The sequence below is a fragment of the Hyperolius riggenbachi genome, chromosome 6, assembly GCF_040937935.1.
Source record: "Hyperolius riggenbachi isolate aHypRig1 chromosome 6, aHypRig1.pri, whole genome shotgun sequence".
Lineage (NCBI taxonomy): Eukaryota > Metazoa > Chordata > Amphibia > Anura > Hyperoliidae > Hyperolius > Hyperolius riggenbachi.
In genome coordinates, this window is record NC_090651.1 from 16402954 (window position 1) to 16419409 (window position 16456).

At 44.3% G+C, this 16456-nt stretch overlaps 1 protein-coding gene across 9 annotated transcripts in view; it reads right to left on the reverse strand.

Annotated features, from left to right (window-relative positions):
* Positions 1-16456, reverse strand: part of PKNOX2 (PBX/knotted 1 homeobox 2) — a 603376-nt gene that overhangs the window by 398997 nt on the left and 187923 nt on the right. For 8 of the 9 annotated variants that reach the window (XM_068238894.1, XM_068238887.1, XM_068238895.1 and 5 more), the window contains one exon: positions 11686-11736. The gene's annotated coding sequence lies outside the window, so the exon portion shown is untranslated. Of the gene's footprint in view, positions 1-8492; positions 8529-11685; positions 11737-16456 lie in introns of those variants that run through there. The other variant, XM_068238889.1, reaches the window with a different exon arrangement.

The following is a 16456-nucleotide window of genomic DNA, read 5'->3' on the forward strand; positions in this document are numbered from 1 at the left end:
GATGCTTTCCTCTTCCTACGGATGAGAGTCTCTCGTCTTATCACATAAATCCTAAACGGAATCTGCAGCTGGGTATACATGGGCAGAGCTTCTCTACTCCGACGGAATGCAATAGGTATTCCCACCATTAAAGGGAATGTTCAAGCAAAATAAAAAAATGAGTTTCACTTACCTGGGGCTTCTACCAGCCCCATGCAGTCATCCTGTGCCCTCGTAGTCACTCACTGCTGCTCTGGTCCCCCACCACCCGCTAGTTCTGCTTCTACCAGCCCCATGCAGCCATCCTGTGCCCTCGTAGTCACTCACTGCTGCTCCTGTCCCCCGCTGGCAGCTTGCCGACCTCGGAGGTCGGCGGGACGCATTCCACACATTTTTACGCATTCCCGCTAGTGCAGGAACATCAACACATACATTTTTACGCATAACTGGTTCAATGCGTAAAAATTTAGAGAGGATTATTTGTTTCTTTTTGGGAAAATAGGATCAGTCCTCCACTGGCCAAAACAATATTATTATTATTTTTATGGATTTATAAAGCGCTAACATATTCCGTGGCGGTGTACCAAGTAAGAAACAAACATGGGGTACATAATAATACAGGCAATGGTGTACACCAATATACAAAATACATAATTGGTGACAAAATACAAAAATTATACAGCATACAGAGTACAAAATACAGAATTGGTAATGACAGTGATAAAAGTAACATAATACATAAAATGTATAATGATTTCCAATACACAAAAGGGGGATAGAGGCCTGCCCTTGCGAGCTTACAATCTAAAGGGAATGGGGGAAACAAGAGGAGGGGTAGTATACGATAATATATATAGAGGCGGTGTGTTTTAGGATAACTAGTAGGAGAGCAATTTGGTCTTAGGACAAAGGGAAGTGGCCTAAGGTAGCGCATATGCTTGTCGGAACAAATTAGTTTTTAGAGAGCGTTTAAAGGTAACAAAGGTTGGCGAGTGACGGATGTGTTGTGGGAGGGCATTCCAGAGGAGGGGTGAAGCACGTGCGAAGTCTTGTAAACGTGAATGTGAGGAGGTGATTCTAGAGGAGGACAACAGAAGATCGTGTGCAGATCTGAGATTGCGATTGGGTTGGTATCTGGAAATTAGTGAGAATATGTACCAGGGAGGGAGATTGTGGAGAGCTTTGTAGGTTAGGGTTAGGAGTTTCAACTGGATCCTCTGGTTAATTGGCAGCCAGTGAAGAGCTTGACAAAGAGGGTCGGCAGAGGAAGATCGAGAAGAAAGATGAATGAGACGAGCAGCTGAGTTCAGTACCGACTGGAGCGGGGCCAGTCTGTTAGAAGGTAGTCCACAAAGTAGTATGTTGCAGTAGTCCAGACGAGATATTATAAGAGCATGTATTAACATTTTAGTTGTGTCTTGAGTGAGAAAAGGTCAGATGCGAGATATGATTTTGAGTTTGAGATGGCAGGAGCTGGTTATGGAGTGAACATGAGAAATAAAAGAGAGAGATGAGTTGAATATTACCCCCAAGCACCGTGCTTTGGGAACTGAAGTTATGGCAGTGTACTTAACATTTATTGTAACTTCAGGCAGAGAGGTGGGCAGAGACGGTGGAAAAATGATTAGTTCTGTTTTGCTCATATTAAGTTTTAAGAAGCGAGAGGACATGAGGGAGGATATAGCAGACAAGCAGTCAGGAACACATTTGAGGAAGGAGTTAAGGTCTGGGGCAGAGAGGTACAGTTGTGTTTCGTCTGCATAGAGGTGGTATTGAAACCTGAATGAGTTGATTAAGTCACCAAGACCGTGCATGTGGATGGAAAAGAGGAGGGGACCAAGGACCGTGCATTGAGGAACCTCAACACACAAAGCATGAGGAGAAGAGATCTGATCTGAGTAGGAGACTGTGAAGGACCTTCCAGAGAGGTAGGAATATAACCATGTGAGAGCGAGGCCCTTTATTCCTACATTTGACAGTATCCCAAGACAGCCCAAAATAACACCAAATGAGTTGCTTATGCATCTAGATGGCCCTACCACTAACCAGGGGCACCACTAGCTTTCTAGAGCATAGGTTCTCAACATGTGGTACGCGTACCCCAGTGTGTACTTACGATGGTTCCAGGGGGTACTCGGGCTTGATATACGTAACCAAGAATGACAAATTTAGCGTTTTAGAACATGATAAATCTTATTGAAAACAACACCAAGTTAGTGTTTTAGCTAATTAAACGCAATTATAAATGCTTGGAAATAGTTTAGAACCAATTATCATGTACTACAACTAAAAATATATTTGTCAAAGGGTACTTGTGATAATGTTTACTATGCTAGGGGGTACTCACCAATTCAATTCAATTCACTTTATTGCCATTGCGTTGTGTTACACAATGACAATAAAGTGAATTGAAATGAATTGGTGAGTACAGGGTTTTAAAAGGGGTACATGGCAATAAAATGTTGAGAAACACTGTTCTAGAGCAGCGTTTCCCAACCGCTGTGCCGCGGCACACTAGTGTGCCGCGGCATGTTGCCTGGTGTGCCGTGCCGTGCGTTCCTACTGTATGTAGAACGCAGGAGGGGGAAAGCAGCGCTAGAAGGAGGGGCAGTGGAGGCAGCGGTGGGGAGGGGGGAAATATCCCCCCCTCCCTCACCTGGGACCCCTCCTTCTGCCTCTCTCCCCCTCCATTTATGGGTGGCAAGTGCGGGGTCGGCGGCGGGGAGGCACGCGGAGAATTACTCACCACTTCCGCGTTCCAAGCGCCGGCAGCGTCATGTCGTCAGATCTCCGCCTTCAATGCTGCCCACTGTGCTTCCGCTAATCAGGAAGCACAGTGGGCGGCATTGAAGGCGGAGATCTGACGACATGACGCTGCCAGCGCTTGGAACGCAGAAGTGGTAAGTCTGCGCATGTCTCCCCGCCGCCGAGCCGCCCTGCACTTGCCACCGATAAATGGAGGGGGAGAGAGGCAGAAGGAGGGGTCCCAGGTGAGGGAGGGGGGGATATTTCCCCCCTCCCCACCGCTGCCTCCACTGCCCCTCCTTCTAGCGCTGCTTCCCCCCTCCTGGGCATCTATACTGGGGGCAACTGTACTAGCTATACTGGGGGCAACTAAACTAGTTATACTGGGGGCAACTAAACTAGCTATACTGGGGGCAATTAAACTAGCTATACTGGGGGCAATTAAACTAGCTACACTGGGGGCAACTAAACTAGCTACACTGGGGGCAACTAAACTAGCTACACTGGGGGCAACTAAACTAGCTACACTGGGGGCAACTAAACTAGCTATACTGGGGGCAATTAAACTAGCTATACTGGGGGCAATTAAACTAGCTATACTGGGGGCAACTAAACTAGCTACACTGGGGGCAACTATACTAGCTATACTGGGGCACTACCTACCTATACTGGGCACTATGCTAGCTATGCTGTGCACTATACTAGCTATACTGGGCACCATACTAGCTATCTGGGCACTATACTAGCTATCTGGGCACTATAGTAGCTATACCGGGCACTACCTACCTATACTGGGGCACTACCTATCCATACTGGGACTATACTAGCTATACTGGGGTAACTATACTAACCATACTGGGGCAACTAAACTCCCTATACTGGGGCAACTATGCTAGCTATGCAGCCGCACCCCAGCCCCCCCCCCCCATAGCCTGCTACACACGGCACTGTCCACTAGTTCGCGCAAACACCCGCGCGCCCCCCGCCGTTCCCCGGAGAAAAATATGGTCAGAAAGTGTTCCCCGGGCCGGAAAAGGTTGGGAACCACTGTTCTAGAGGACCCAAGACACCCTGGGGCACACAGAAGAAAGTGGGACCAGTAGATGTGGGCACAACACTTAATGGGTGTGGACAAATAATGGGATTGAGTAAAAACGGGCATAGCAGTAGCCATAGAAACCGCTATGGGGCCCTGGAGAAGAGGGGGCATAGATGGTATTTGATGTGTTCACTATTAACTTTGCTTTGTTTTTCCACCCTCTGACTTTGTCTCTTAGCCCAAGGACTATACACAGTGTATATTGCACAGGATTGTAAATTACCCAATTAACTCATATCCATAGGATGGGGCAGGTGGCATTGCTCAAGAGTGCCTAGTTCTGAGGGCCTCTTGAAAATTTTGCTACGGGGCCCTATAGTTTCTAGCTGCGCCACAAACTAAAAAGATTGTGGCGCGAAGCACAACTAAACAACAACTGACTTTAGCAACTGGCAACCTGGGGCATGTAGCGTCAGACCTGGCTGCAGAATTGGTAGAAAATGTAATAACAGTGACAAATGCAACAAGATGAACAAAAAGGTACAGCTAATTCAAAGACACAAAAGAGGGAGAGCCCTGCCCTTGTGAGCTTACAATCTGAAGGAGTGAGGCGGAAACAAGAGGACCTCTGTATTCTGTGGGGTGACCAGTCACCCAAATGCAAGCCCAATCATTTTCTATGTCTTTTATAAAGTGCTTTGTAATGTCAGTGCTTTATAAATGCGGGGAATTATGGAAAGAACGGCTCATGTTCTGTTAGTATAGTTTTGTTGGAATAAAAAAATATATAATTAATTAATAAAAACTGGATGTGGATCTGTTCAAATTTTTGTTACTTGTGGATAGCTGACCTTCCTCGGTGCTTTCCCACAGTGGCAAAATAATCGGACAGGAAAGATGGTAGCGGCCTCGTCAAAGTAGCCCCCAGTGCTTTCCCATAGTTCCTGTTACAGGAAGGGGCGGGACACAGCAGCCATCTTTAAAGAGGTGTGGGGAGTTTTCTTTCGTGAGCAGGAGAGTTTAAAGGGATACTGTAGGGGGGGGGGTCCCCCGCAGACATCCTGTGTTGGCGCAGCCACTCACTGATGCTCCGGCCCCGCCTCCGGTTCACTTCTGGAATTTCACCACTGCGCCTGCGTTGCCGTGTCCTCGATCCCGCTGATGTCACCAAGAGCGCACAGCGCAGGCCCAGTATGGTCTGTGTCTGCGCAGTATACTCCTGGTGACATCAGCGGGAGCGAGGACACGGCAACGCAGGCGCAGTGGTTTTCTGACTTTAAAGTCAGAAATTCCAGAAGTGAACCGGAGGCGGGGCCGGAGCATTGGGGAGTGGCTGCGCCAACACAGGATGTCTGCGGGGGACCATTAGAAGCCCCGGGTAAGTTCAACTCATTTTCCCCCGACCCCCCTACAGTATCCCTTTAAAGGTGGTTGCGCAGGTGCAATCCCGGCTAGGCTTCTGCATAAAGTGGAGCACAATGTGCAAGGGGATTCCGGGCAGCGGCAGAGAATTAGAGGACGGTGTAGGAAGCCTCAGGGAAATCCTATGGCTTCATTCTCCTTAGATCAGTATTTACCACTATCGCAAAAAAAAATTAAAATTTTAAATACATGTAAATGAATACAAATAGAACTACATTTCTTCCAGAGTAAAATGAGCCATAAATTAATTTTCTCCTAAGTTGCTGTCATTGTCAGTAGGTAGTAGAAATGTGACGGAACGGACAGGTTTTGAGCTAGTCTATCTCATCATGGGGGATTCTCAATATGGCCTTTATTCTTCTTTTTTTTTTTTTTTTAATAAAACACTACCTGAAAAGGATTTATACAATGATGTTGGCCAGCCTCCCTGCTCTCTGCACAATCTTTTAGCAGTTGGACAGAGCAACTGCCATTCACCAAGTGCCTGAAAACCCTGAGAACCCCCATTGAGGAGATGGTCTAGTCCAAAACCTGTTGGTTCTGTCAGATTTCTACTGCCTACTGTAAGTAATAGCAACATAGGAGAAAAGTAATTTATGGCTCATTTTACTCTGTGAGAAATGTACTTCTTATTTGTATGCGTTTACATGTATTGTAAATTTCATGATTTTTGCAATAGTGGTCCTTTAACTTTTGACCTGAGGTTCCCCTCGGGTTCTCTTTAAGAAAAAGTACTAGACAAACTGTTTTTTAGAGGGAAAAAACTGCCTATCCTTACGGATAAAATGCTACTTTTACAGTTTATGTAAAGAGAGGTACACCTCAAGGCAGCCGTCAAAAAGTGATGACCTGCGATTCTTGCACATGACCTCTGTGTGCTCTTGTGACAGTCACCTGATGTTTACAATTCAGCATTAATTCATTATTTGTTTTTTTTATCATCTAATGGAACAGAGAGGCGTAAATTGAGGATGCGAAGACCGGAGTCTTCAATGGTTCATTATTCCGCTGCAGTAGAGTTCCGAGCCATACTGCGCACCCCCACATCCACGGCAAGGGCGCCATAAAACACCGCTCTGGCCGTCTGCTGTTTGATATTAAATCTCCGTCTCTCGAGAAATTAAAATGTGCTTTTCTAAGCAAATCTGAAACTCTCAGAACCGTTAATAAACCTGGACGCTAAGGCTACTCGCCACTGATAAAATTCCTCAATAATAAAACCATTAAAATAAACATACATTTCACACCAGTCAAATCCCACATACAAAACCCACAGCATCTGCGGGACGAGGCGCGGACACGGCGAGAAACGCGGCTTAACGAGAAAAGCCAAGATCTGAGATAACGGCTTACCAGATATTGAACATTACTGGAATAAATATAACGCACAGCTTCATCCCGGCTGCCTGAATTAGTGACATAATGGAATGCATCAAAAAACATTTAAAGCGGACCTGAACTCTTGCAGAGGACAGAAGGAAAACAGAGAAATGCACCCTGTATGTATTTAGAGAGTTTAGCCAGTCTAATGCCCCTCATCTGTGTCTAATCACAAGTTGTAATTTGATCTCTCCCGTGTGTCACATGACTGCCATGGCAGAGATGGCAGATAAGCTTATTTAAAAGCACAGGATGTTAACAATATGTCAGCTTCCATGAATCAGGAAGTAGAAACAGTTCAGATTTATTGCAGGATTTGTATCAGCTGTGACAAAGAAATGTTTTTTGTTTAAAAGTTATTATGCTGTTGTGTATCTTTTAGAGCAGAGAGGGTGTTATGAGTTCAGGTCCGCTTCAATAAGGAGAACACAAAAAAGTTTATAAGAATAACGCAATGAAAAGATCCTCTATACAGAGCACTGGGGATATATCTAAAGGGGCATGTAACACCTAAAAATTATAAATGCCATAAAATAAAATAGTGTCCCAAAATATATGTACCAGCGCTGGATTTTCACACAAACTTGAGTAGCATCCATGATTCACTAGATAGTGAACCCACCAGTTCAGCCATGGAGTGTCCTTAGAGTAGGTTCACAATTGTTTTAAAAACGTATCTGTGGCTCCATTTTTTTTGGCCCTGATCAAAAACGGAGCCACGGATACCAATGTTAAAAATAGCGGCCGTCTTCACGTAAAAAAAAAAACAAAAAAACTGTCTGCGTTCAGGGAGATCCATTTTGAAAAAACTGAACGGACGGTCCAGATTTGCAACATTTTCCCGGACCGCCTATGGATCTGGATACACGGAGGGTAGTGAAGGGCAATAGGAAAACGGACCCCCCCCCCTCTACACAGGCAGCTTTGGACACAGAAATGAAATGGCTGAAATGGAGTTCCCTCCTGCCCATACAATATTCCCATATGATTGTTTTGGACAATGTTAACCCAGTATCTGACCCCAGCTATAGAACTGCGTGAAAAAAAAAGACTGTATGTGAACTTAAAGAGACTCCGTAACAAAAATTGCATCCTGTTTTTTATCATCCTACAAGTTCCAAAAGCTATTCTAATGTGTTCTGGCTTACTGCAGCACTTTGTACTATCACAGTCTCTGTAATAAATCAACTTATCTCTCTCTTGTCAGACTTGTCAGCCTGTGTCTGGAAGGCTGCCAAGTTCTTCAGTGTTGTGGTTCTGCTATGAACTCCCCCTTCCAGGCCCCTCTATGCACACTGCCTGTGTGTTATTTAGATTAGAGCAGCTTCTCTCTTCTCTCTTATCTTTTACAAGCTGGATAAATCGTCCTCTGAGCTGGCTGGGCTTTCACATAGTGAGGAATTACAGACAAGGGCAAAGCTGTTTGCAGGAAGAAAAGAGCAGCCTGAAACTTCAGTGCATGAGAGATGCAGGGGGAAAGAAACACACAAATGATCTCTTGAGATTCAAAAGGAAGGCTGTATACAGCCTGCTTGTGTATGGATGTATTTTCTATGTGTGGACATACTGTACATCAACCTACTTCCTGTTTTGGTGGCCATTTTGTTTGTTTATAAACAAACTTTTTAAAACTGTTTTTAACCACTTTTAATGCGGCGGGGAGCGGCGAAATTGTGACAGAGGGTAATAGAAGATGTCCCCTAACACACTGGTATGTTTACTTTTGTGTGATTTTAACAATACAGATTCTCTTTAAAAGTCAGTCCTCAAAATAAGGACATCTCGGCTAGACTCAGCATATTCGTGTATTGTTTATTAACAAGATGGGATAATGTCACTGTTTTGTTTGTTTAGGGAGTCTTGAAATGAGGTCCGCCCCCCCCCCCCTTCCCCGTCCAATCGCTCCCCGCGACTGTCGTGATGTTACCTTCCAGGAAATAAATCATCTTCGAGTTATGAAAATCTCCTTCTGTTAAATACAAAAGTTCTCGAAGTTCCAGCTGTATTGGCCACCCACACAGACAGGATACCAGAATGACAGAAATCTGGATGGAAGTATCATTACATTCAGTGTGGGTGTAAATATTACTCACATGATCACATCTTGCCAACAGACAGTTTCAGACATATTTCAACTCACAGAAAAAACTTCCAAATACTTTGGCTACTTTCACAATGCTGCAGATGGGGCTCTCAGGCCTTCTACAGAATGGGGGCGTCTCCTTTCCGGTCACTAACCTCTGGGCAGGAGCCTGGAGATGCCTACAGAGCAGACCAGCAAGCCACACATACTGAACTGGTTGTTGTAGATGCAAGCTCTGTGCCCACAAGTTTGCTCCAGGCCCCATCATGTAGTAAAACCAGTACTAGGTTGTTTCCATGTCTAAAATATTCTATTATTTCTAAACTCACAGGTTCAACTTAAAGGACAACTGAGGTGATGTGTGACGTGTATGTACAGTGCCTAGCACACAAATAACTTTCTTTGTCTGAAAGAGTTAAACATCAGGTATGTAAGTGACAGTTTCTGTACTGCTTGGGACCGGGGTTGGACTGGGTCAGACTATAGCGTAACCCTCACTGATAAGTAATTACAGTCATAAAACACTTTCCTGTCAGTAAATGGCTTCTGAGAGCAGGAAAGAGCTAAAAAGGATCAATAATTCATCAATTTGAGCTTTTGCATTCTTCAGTGAAGCAGAGACGATGAAACAGTAAAAACGTAAAAAAAAACTAGATTTAGATATAAATTAAAACTGTGGGATGTCTAAAAAAAATCATTTTTAGGAGAAGGAGGACAGATACAATTGTTTTTCTCATCAGTTTATTTTTACCTCAGATGTCCTTTAAATAACAACTATCAAATAAACTGTTTTTCGGTTCCTATAGAGCTTTTAGCCAGCAACACTAAAATGCTTTTCAGAGGTCTCTCAGAACAGCCTGTGTGAAAAAAGCCCTGTTTACCAGCTGTTTTGTAACAATTTTGTGTTGGCATGGGGCGGAGGCAGAGTTGAACTATAACCTGGCTGTAAACTGTCTACTTTACAATGGGAGGCAGAAAGAGACACACAGACAGGAACACACGGAGCTGCATTTGATGATTATTTACACACATTTGAAGCTATATTTCTGCGTTCTATCATTCTGAACAGATTCCAGTCACAGTATTAGAACCAGTGAAGATTGTTTCTGCATGCTGGATGTGCTGGACACAGTCCTCCATAGTAATGCCCATAGAGAGAAATGTTCTCTATAAATGTCATTTTCTTCATATAAAACATGAACAGATGAAAAAAAGTCTTTGTATTGCTATTTGCTAGTAATTACTGGAAATATACAGTATGTGGCATTTACAATTTTAGTTAACTTTGCTAATTGTCCTTTAAGGTGTACCTGACACACAAAGCACCATGATGAGATAAATGTGTATATAAAGCAACTTGCCATTTCTTATTTCAGCTACAACGGTTAATAACCCAGATCCAGATAACCCAGATCTATATACCCCAGGGTTGTCCGCACTTTGAGTGCAGTATAATTCTCTATTATAATAATAATAATAATAATAGTGTGCTTTGTCTGACTCAAAGCACTTGAGAGCAGCAACCGCTAGGGTGCGCCCAGTAGGCAGTAGCAGTATTAGGAAGTCTAGCTCAAGGACTCCTTCCTTAATAGATACTGGCTCACTGAATACGAAGAGCCAAGATTTGAACTCTGGGCCCATACACAATGCGCTTTTTCTCCAGCCACTATTTTATGGCAACTAGCTAGAGGTCGAGAAACATTTGTGCAGCTGTGACAAATACTCTAAACAAGTCAGCATTACTCTGACACTGCAGCTGTCCCCTTCCCCCTGCTAACACCTTTCTGACACTGTGGCTGTCCCCTCCCCTGCTTACACCTCTCTGACACTGTGGCTGTCCCCTCCCCAGCTTACACCTCTCTGACACTGTGGCTGTCCCCTCCCCTGCTTACACTTCCCTCACACTGTAGCTGTCCCCTCCCCTGATTACACCTCTCTGACACTACAGCTGTCGCTTCCCCCTGCTAACACCTTTCTGACACTGTGGCTGTCCCCTCCCCAGCTTACACTTCTCTCACACTGTGGCTGTCCCCTCCCCAGCTTACACCTCTCTGACACTGTGGCTGTCCCCTTCCCTGCTTACACCTCTCTGACACTGTGGCTGTCCCCTCCCCTGCTTACACCTTTCTGACACTGTGGCTGTCCCCTCCCCAGCTTACACCTCTCTGACACTGTGGCTGTCCCCTCCCCAGCTTACACCTCTCTGACACTGTGGCTGTCCCCTCCCCTGCTTACACTTCCCTCACACTGTGGCTGTCCCCTCCCCTGCTTACAACTCTCGAACATTGCAGCTGTCTCCTCCTCTGCTTAAACTTCGCTGACTCTGTGGCTGGCCCCTCCCCTGCTTACACCTCTTGAACACTGCGGCTGTCCCCTCCACCTGCTTACACCTCTCTGACACTGCAGCTTTCCCCTGCCCTGCTTACACCTCTCTGACACTGTGGCTGTCCCCTCCCCAGCTTACAACTCTCGGACATTGCAGCTGTCTCCTCCCCTGCTTAAACTTCTCTGACTCTGTGGCTGGCCCCTCCCCTGCTTACACCTCTCTGACACTGCAGCTTTCCCCTGCCCTGCTTACACCTCTGCTTGTGGGTGGCCAATGTAAATCTTGCACCAGGGGCGACAGATTCTTAGCTACGTTACTGCTTCAAGCCTAGACTTTTAACACTTTGTTAAACACAAAGAACATGGAATTCCAGGAAAGTCCTATTTAAGATTATTTTGATAGTTACAATTGTTTATCTCGTTATTTTATTTTCAACTTCAAGTTGAAACACATTCAGGCAACTTTTTGCAAATGAAATTAGGTCAATAAAAATCATCAGCCCAATATCAAGGTGCATAAATTTGCATCAACTCTGATTTCCATCTCATTGTCCTCCCTACACCCCAACAAGTGCCCTTGCATAAACCAAAGCTATGTAGAGCTGAAACCCTTCCCAAATGTATCCAAAGGTACGACTGAGCTAACACATCTTATAACAACTCTTCAAACCAAAGCCATACATAAACTGACGGACCAACCAGAAGAACTCACCGGTTCTCAGATCACATCGCAGAGAGACGACCTTCTGCAGTTGCAGGACAGCTGGAAAAAGAAAAGACAGGATTAATACAAAGTTCCCTAACTTCTAAATGACCTGCTAATTCAGCAGAAACAGCATCAGCAAGCCATGATTCACTCGTATGGGGGTTTATGAAATCACTCTGACCCCAATTTAACCAATAACTAACCAGTGAAAACTTCCCAACTGTTACTGACAAAATGTTTCGCTAGCGGAAGCAAATATGGAGTGTACCGTTAAAAACGCAACAAGATCCGGGTTTACTTTAAATCAGGAGTTAGGCCTGGGAGCTAGCGGGCAATTCTAGGAGCATGTAGTAGAACAGAGGGGTATTTATCATAAAATCACTAGTTGTATTTTTTTTAAAGCGGACCTGAACTCAGAACTTCCTCTCTGCTCTAAAAGATTAAGCAACAGCATAATACCCTTTAAAGAAAAACATTTCTTTGTTACAGCTGATACAAATCCTGCAATAAATCAGCAGTTTATCTACTTCCTGCTTTCATGGAAGCAGACAAATTGTAAGTATTCTGTGTTTACCATTAGATCTCTGCTGTGGCAGCCAGCTGACTCATCTGATATATCATATAACAACTTGCGCTTAGTCATGGATGGGGGAGAATTAGACAGGCTCTCAGTACATACAGTACATACAAGGTGCGTTTCTCTATGTTTTCCTTCTGTCCTGTTCAAGAGTTTAGGTCCACTTTATGCCTATATGCCTCCTACAGGACTGCGCTAGGTGAACAACAAACACTTGTAATGTGCCGTTTTCCCCGCTGGATCCGATGCACAGATCGATATTATAGTATAAAATTAGAGGCTGACCTAATTGTTCAGGTCATTGGAAAAGAAGGGCAAAAGAGCGGACTGGCACTAGATAATGGTTGACCACTGAGGGGACGGTGTACCCACTGTGCCTCCAGATTGAAGATCCAATGTATCAGCAGCAAGAGAAAAGCATCCGGGCACCAATGGATTGCAGAAAACACCTTTATTCCATCCTCAGTACAAAGATTAAAAGTTCGATGTTATAGCCTAACAGTCTGTTTCACAAAGTCTAGCTCTGCTTCCTCAGAGGCAAGAAAATTTTCTTGCCTCTGAGGAAGCAGAGCTAGACTTTGCGAAACAGACTGTTAGGCTATAACATCGAACTTTTAATCTTTGTACTGAGGATGGAATAAAGGTGTTTTCTGCAATCCATTGGTGCCCGGACGCTTTTCTCTTGCTGCTGACTAATTGTTCATGTCACAGAGCTGTTAGCCCAGCGCTAGTATCTAACAATGTCCCCAATGTGTAGGATTAGCTGGCAGCGCGCAGGACTGACAGGTGCCTCATATACATAGCTCTGATCTGCCGTGTCCCCGGACCAGGGTTACACGTAAATCATATCATATATCTGTCAGCAGCCACACATCTGATGCCCTGACACAGCTCCATACATATCGCAGGACTCCAGTATTCCAAAATATACACATATCAAGGGCAAAGTAGAAATCCAGACAAATGTGATTTCTTCCCCACTAGTTTTGGGTGGAAGAGTTAAAGGACCATTGTCACGAAAATCTTAAAATGTATAATACATGTAAACACACACAAGTAAGAAGTATGTTTCTTCCAGAGTAAAATGAGCTGTAAATTATTTTTCTCCTATGATGCTGTCACTTACAGTAGGTAGTAGAAATCTGACATTACCAACAAGTTTTGGACTAGTCCATCTCTCCATGGGGGGCTCTCAGGGTTTTCTTTTGTTTCAAAAGCACTTAGTGAATGGCAGTTGCCTTTCGACAAGAGAATCCAAATTTTGGATCCAATCGGAGGACTGTTTTTATAATCGTTTGCAATCGAATGTGCCCATCAACAGAGGTTATTTACAACAAATCCGATCACATCCGATCAGAATTATGTAATCGCTCAAACTAATTTTTGCTAGAAATTGGACTGTTAGTGGCTACACTTATAAGGACAGAAAATTAGGAGAAATCACTGCAATGGGGTGAACACAACAGCCAAACTCATACTATAAGGGAGAGGTGCTAGAGGGGTAGGGAAAAGTGCTAGAGGTTGCATACCCATACACTGAGAAATGCAGTCCGTTCCGAATACATCTGTCCCTAAATCTACTTATATAACCCTCCCCCCCCCCCCCCCCCCAAAAAAAAAGTTTTAGTTTGCATGAACATGCGTGCCCTGCGTAGTCACATAGACAGGTGCACTATGGGTACTATGCCTCAGCCTATTTATGTCTGGGATCCTATTGCAGAAACTATTGCAGACAAACGCTCCGTACACAATAATACACAATAAATAATCTTTTCAGCAGCAGAAAAGGGAAGTGAAGCATATGGGGAACGGCTCGTTGGTAAAAAATTACTTACAAGAATATATCTTATTTATTATTCTACTCAGTATATTCAATGCTGAAATGCTAAGTAATGTTATGTAAGAATATCTTATCTTGACCATTTGCAGCCAGCAGATGGCGCTGCGGAATGAGGAGTCTTCAGATAGGTGAGCTGGAGGGGGTCTGCTGAGTGATATCCATGCTTACCAGATGAAATGAAACGTTCGACAAATGTACCGAGCTCGGAGAAAATTACATAGGAGTTTAAATGATGTTCATTTTCCTTTTCTCTCTAACGTCTGCCGGAACATATGGTGCTGTGAGATCCATCTAGCTAACAATGGAGAGAAAGCAAGCAGAGGAAATGGATTGGAATTCCATCCATTCTGTCTACAGACAGTAATTGTTAAAGAGCACCTGAAGTGACCCAAAAAACTAAAACAAAACTGGGCATCCTGTCCCATCCCAAGCGCTCACCTGCCCAGGTCTGATCTGTAAGTATCTCTTTCATATATTGTAGGAAGAGAAAGGAAGGTCTGATGAATCTTTAAACCTTCCAAAAAAAAAAAAAAGGATCAGTGGGGCCTTTATTCGATCAACTTTTTTTCCTGGGAGATAATTTATTATCTTCTGTTCAAAGTAAATTTTCACTCATCAAACAGAAGATGAAAAAGTACTGTCAAAATTATAGTATTTTCTTGCTTGCTGGTGGCCTAAAAGCATTTCATTTATAAGGTGTAAAAATATCACCTAGGAGAAAAAGTTCAATATTGCTATTATTTAGTACTTATATAGCACTGACATTTTCCGAAGTGCTGTACAGAACATATTGTCTTGTCACTTAAAGAGGAACTCCAGTGAAAATAATGTAATAAAAAAAGTGCTTCATTTTTACAATAATTATGTATAAATGATTTAGTCAGTGTTTGCTCATTGTGAAAAATTTTAAATCCCTGATTTACATTCTGACATTTATCACATGGTGACATTTGTACTGCTGGCAGGTGATGTAGCTGCTGTATGCTGTTTTGGCAGTTGGAAACAGCTGTAAACAGCTATTTCCCACAATGCAGCAAGGTTCACAGACAGGAAACTTCCAGGAGTACCACGGTCCTCAGAGTTTCTTGTGGGAGGGGTTTCACCACAATATCAGTCATACAGCGCCCCCTGATGGTCTGTTTGTGAAAAGGAACAGATTTCTCATGAAAAAGGGGGTATCAGCTACTGATTGGGATAAAGTTAAATTCTTGGTCGGAGTTTCTCTTTAAAAGAGTCATCAACCAAAAAAAGTTCCCAAAGCTCTACTGACCCAGGGCTTCCTCCAGCACCTTGCAGCTGACATGTACTGCGCTGACAGTTCCACTCGCAGCCGCCGGCCTGGGGTCCCAGCTGGTGAAGAGGGTGACCTCCTCTAGTTCACCTGCGCGAGCGACGCTGTCACTCAAGTCTGCAGTGTATTGCGCAGGTACAGTAGTTTTGCGCCTGTACAGTACACCCCGGACAACGTGGGCTTGACTGACAGCGGCGATCCCACGGGTGCAGTAGAGACGACATCGCGGTCGCCCTCTGCAGTGGCGGGGACCCCGGGCCAATGGCTGAGAGCGAAGCTGCGGCATGGGACATGTCAGCTGCAAGGGGCTGGAGAAAGCCCCAGGTAAGTAGAACGGGGGGGGGGGGTGCTTTTTTTGACTGATGACTCCTATAACTGTGCCTCAGAGGGGCTTACAATCTAATCCCTGCCATAGTCATATGTCTATGTACAATATGTATTGTGTAGTATATGTATCGTAGTCTAGGGCCAATTTTTAGGGAGATGCCAATTAACTTCTCTGTATGTTTTTGGGATGTGGGAGGAAACCGGAGTGCCCAGAGGAAACCCACACAGACACAGGAAGAACATACAAACTCCATGCAGATAGTTCCCTGGCTGGGATTTGAACAAGGGACCCAGTGCTGCAAGGCGAGAGTGCTAACCACATTACACCACCGTGCTTCCCAATAAGGTCCCAGGAGAGACCACCATCGCACAGTTATGCTTTCAGGTACTGGGCTGATCTGGCCAAAGGAGCTTAAACTGGATACAAAGTATTGCCCTCTCCCAAATCCATGGCACAATGATGTTTTCTCTGCTCATGTTGCTTTCCGTTCTACATCAATGAGATTAGAAAACAAGAAAGTGAATACTGGTACTTCTCTATTGAAGTGAGAGGAGACATCTCCTTGCAGGCCATGTCAGGGAATGTAATGCTGGAACGACCAGTACTAGGATGATCGAGGCAGATCTTTTGCCGTGGGGCATAATTGACATGAAGAAGCAGGGAACGCCGGCGAAACAAGTGGTCTAATTTTGTTCATTTTGTGCAATAAATATTTGTTTCGTTTTTTATTAAGTCTTTTTT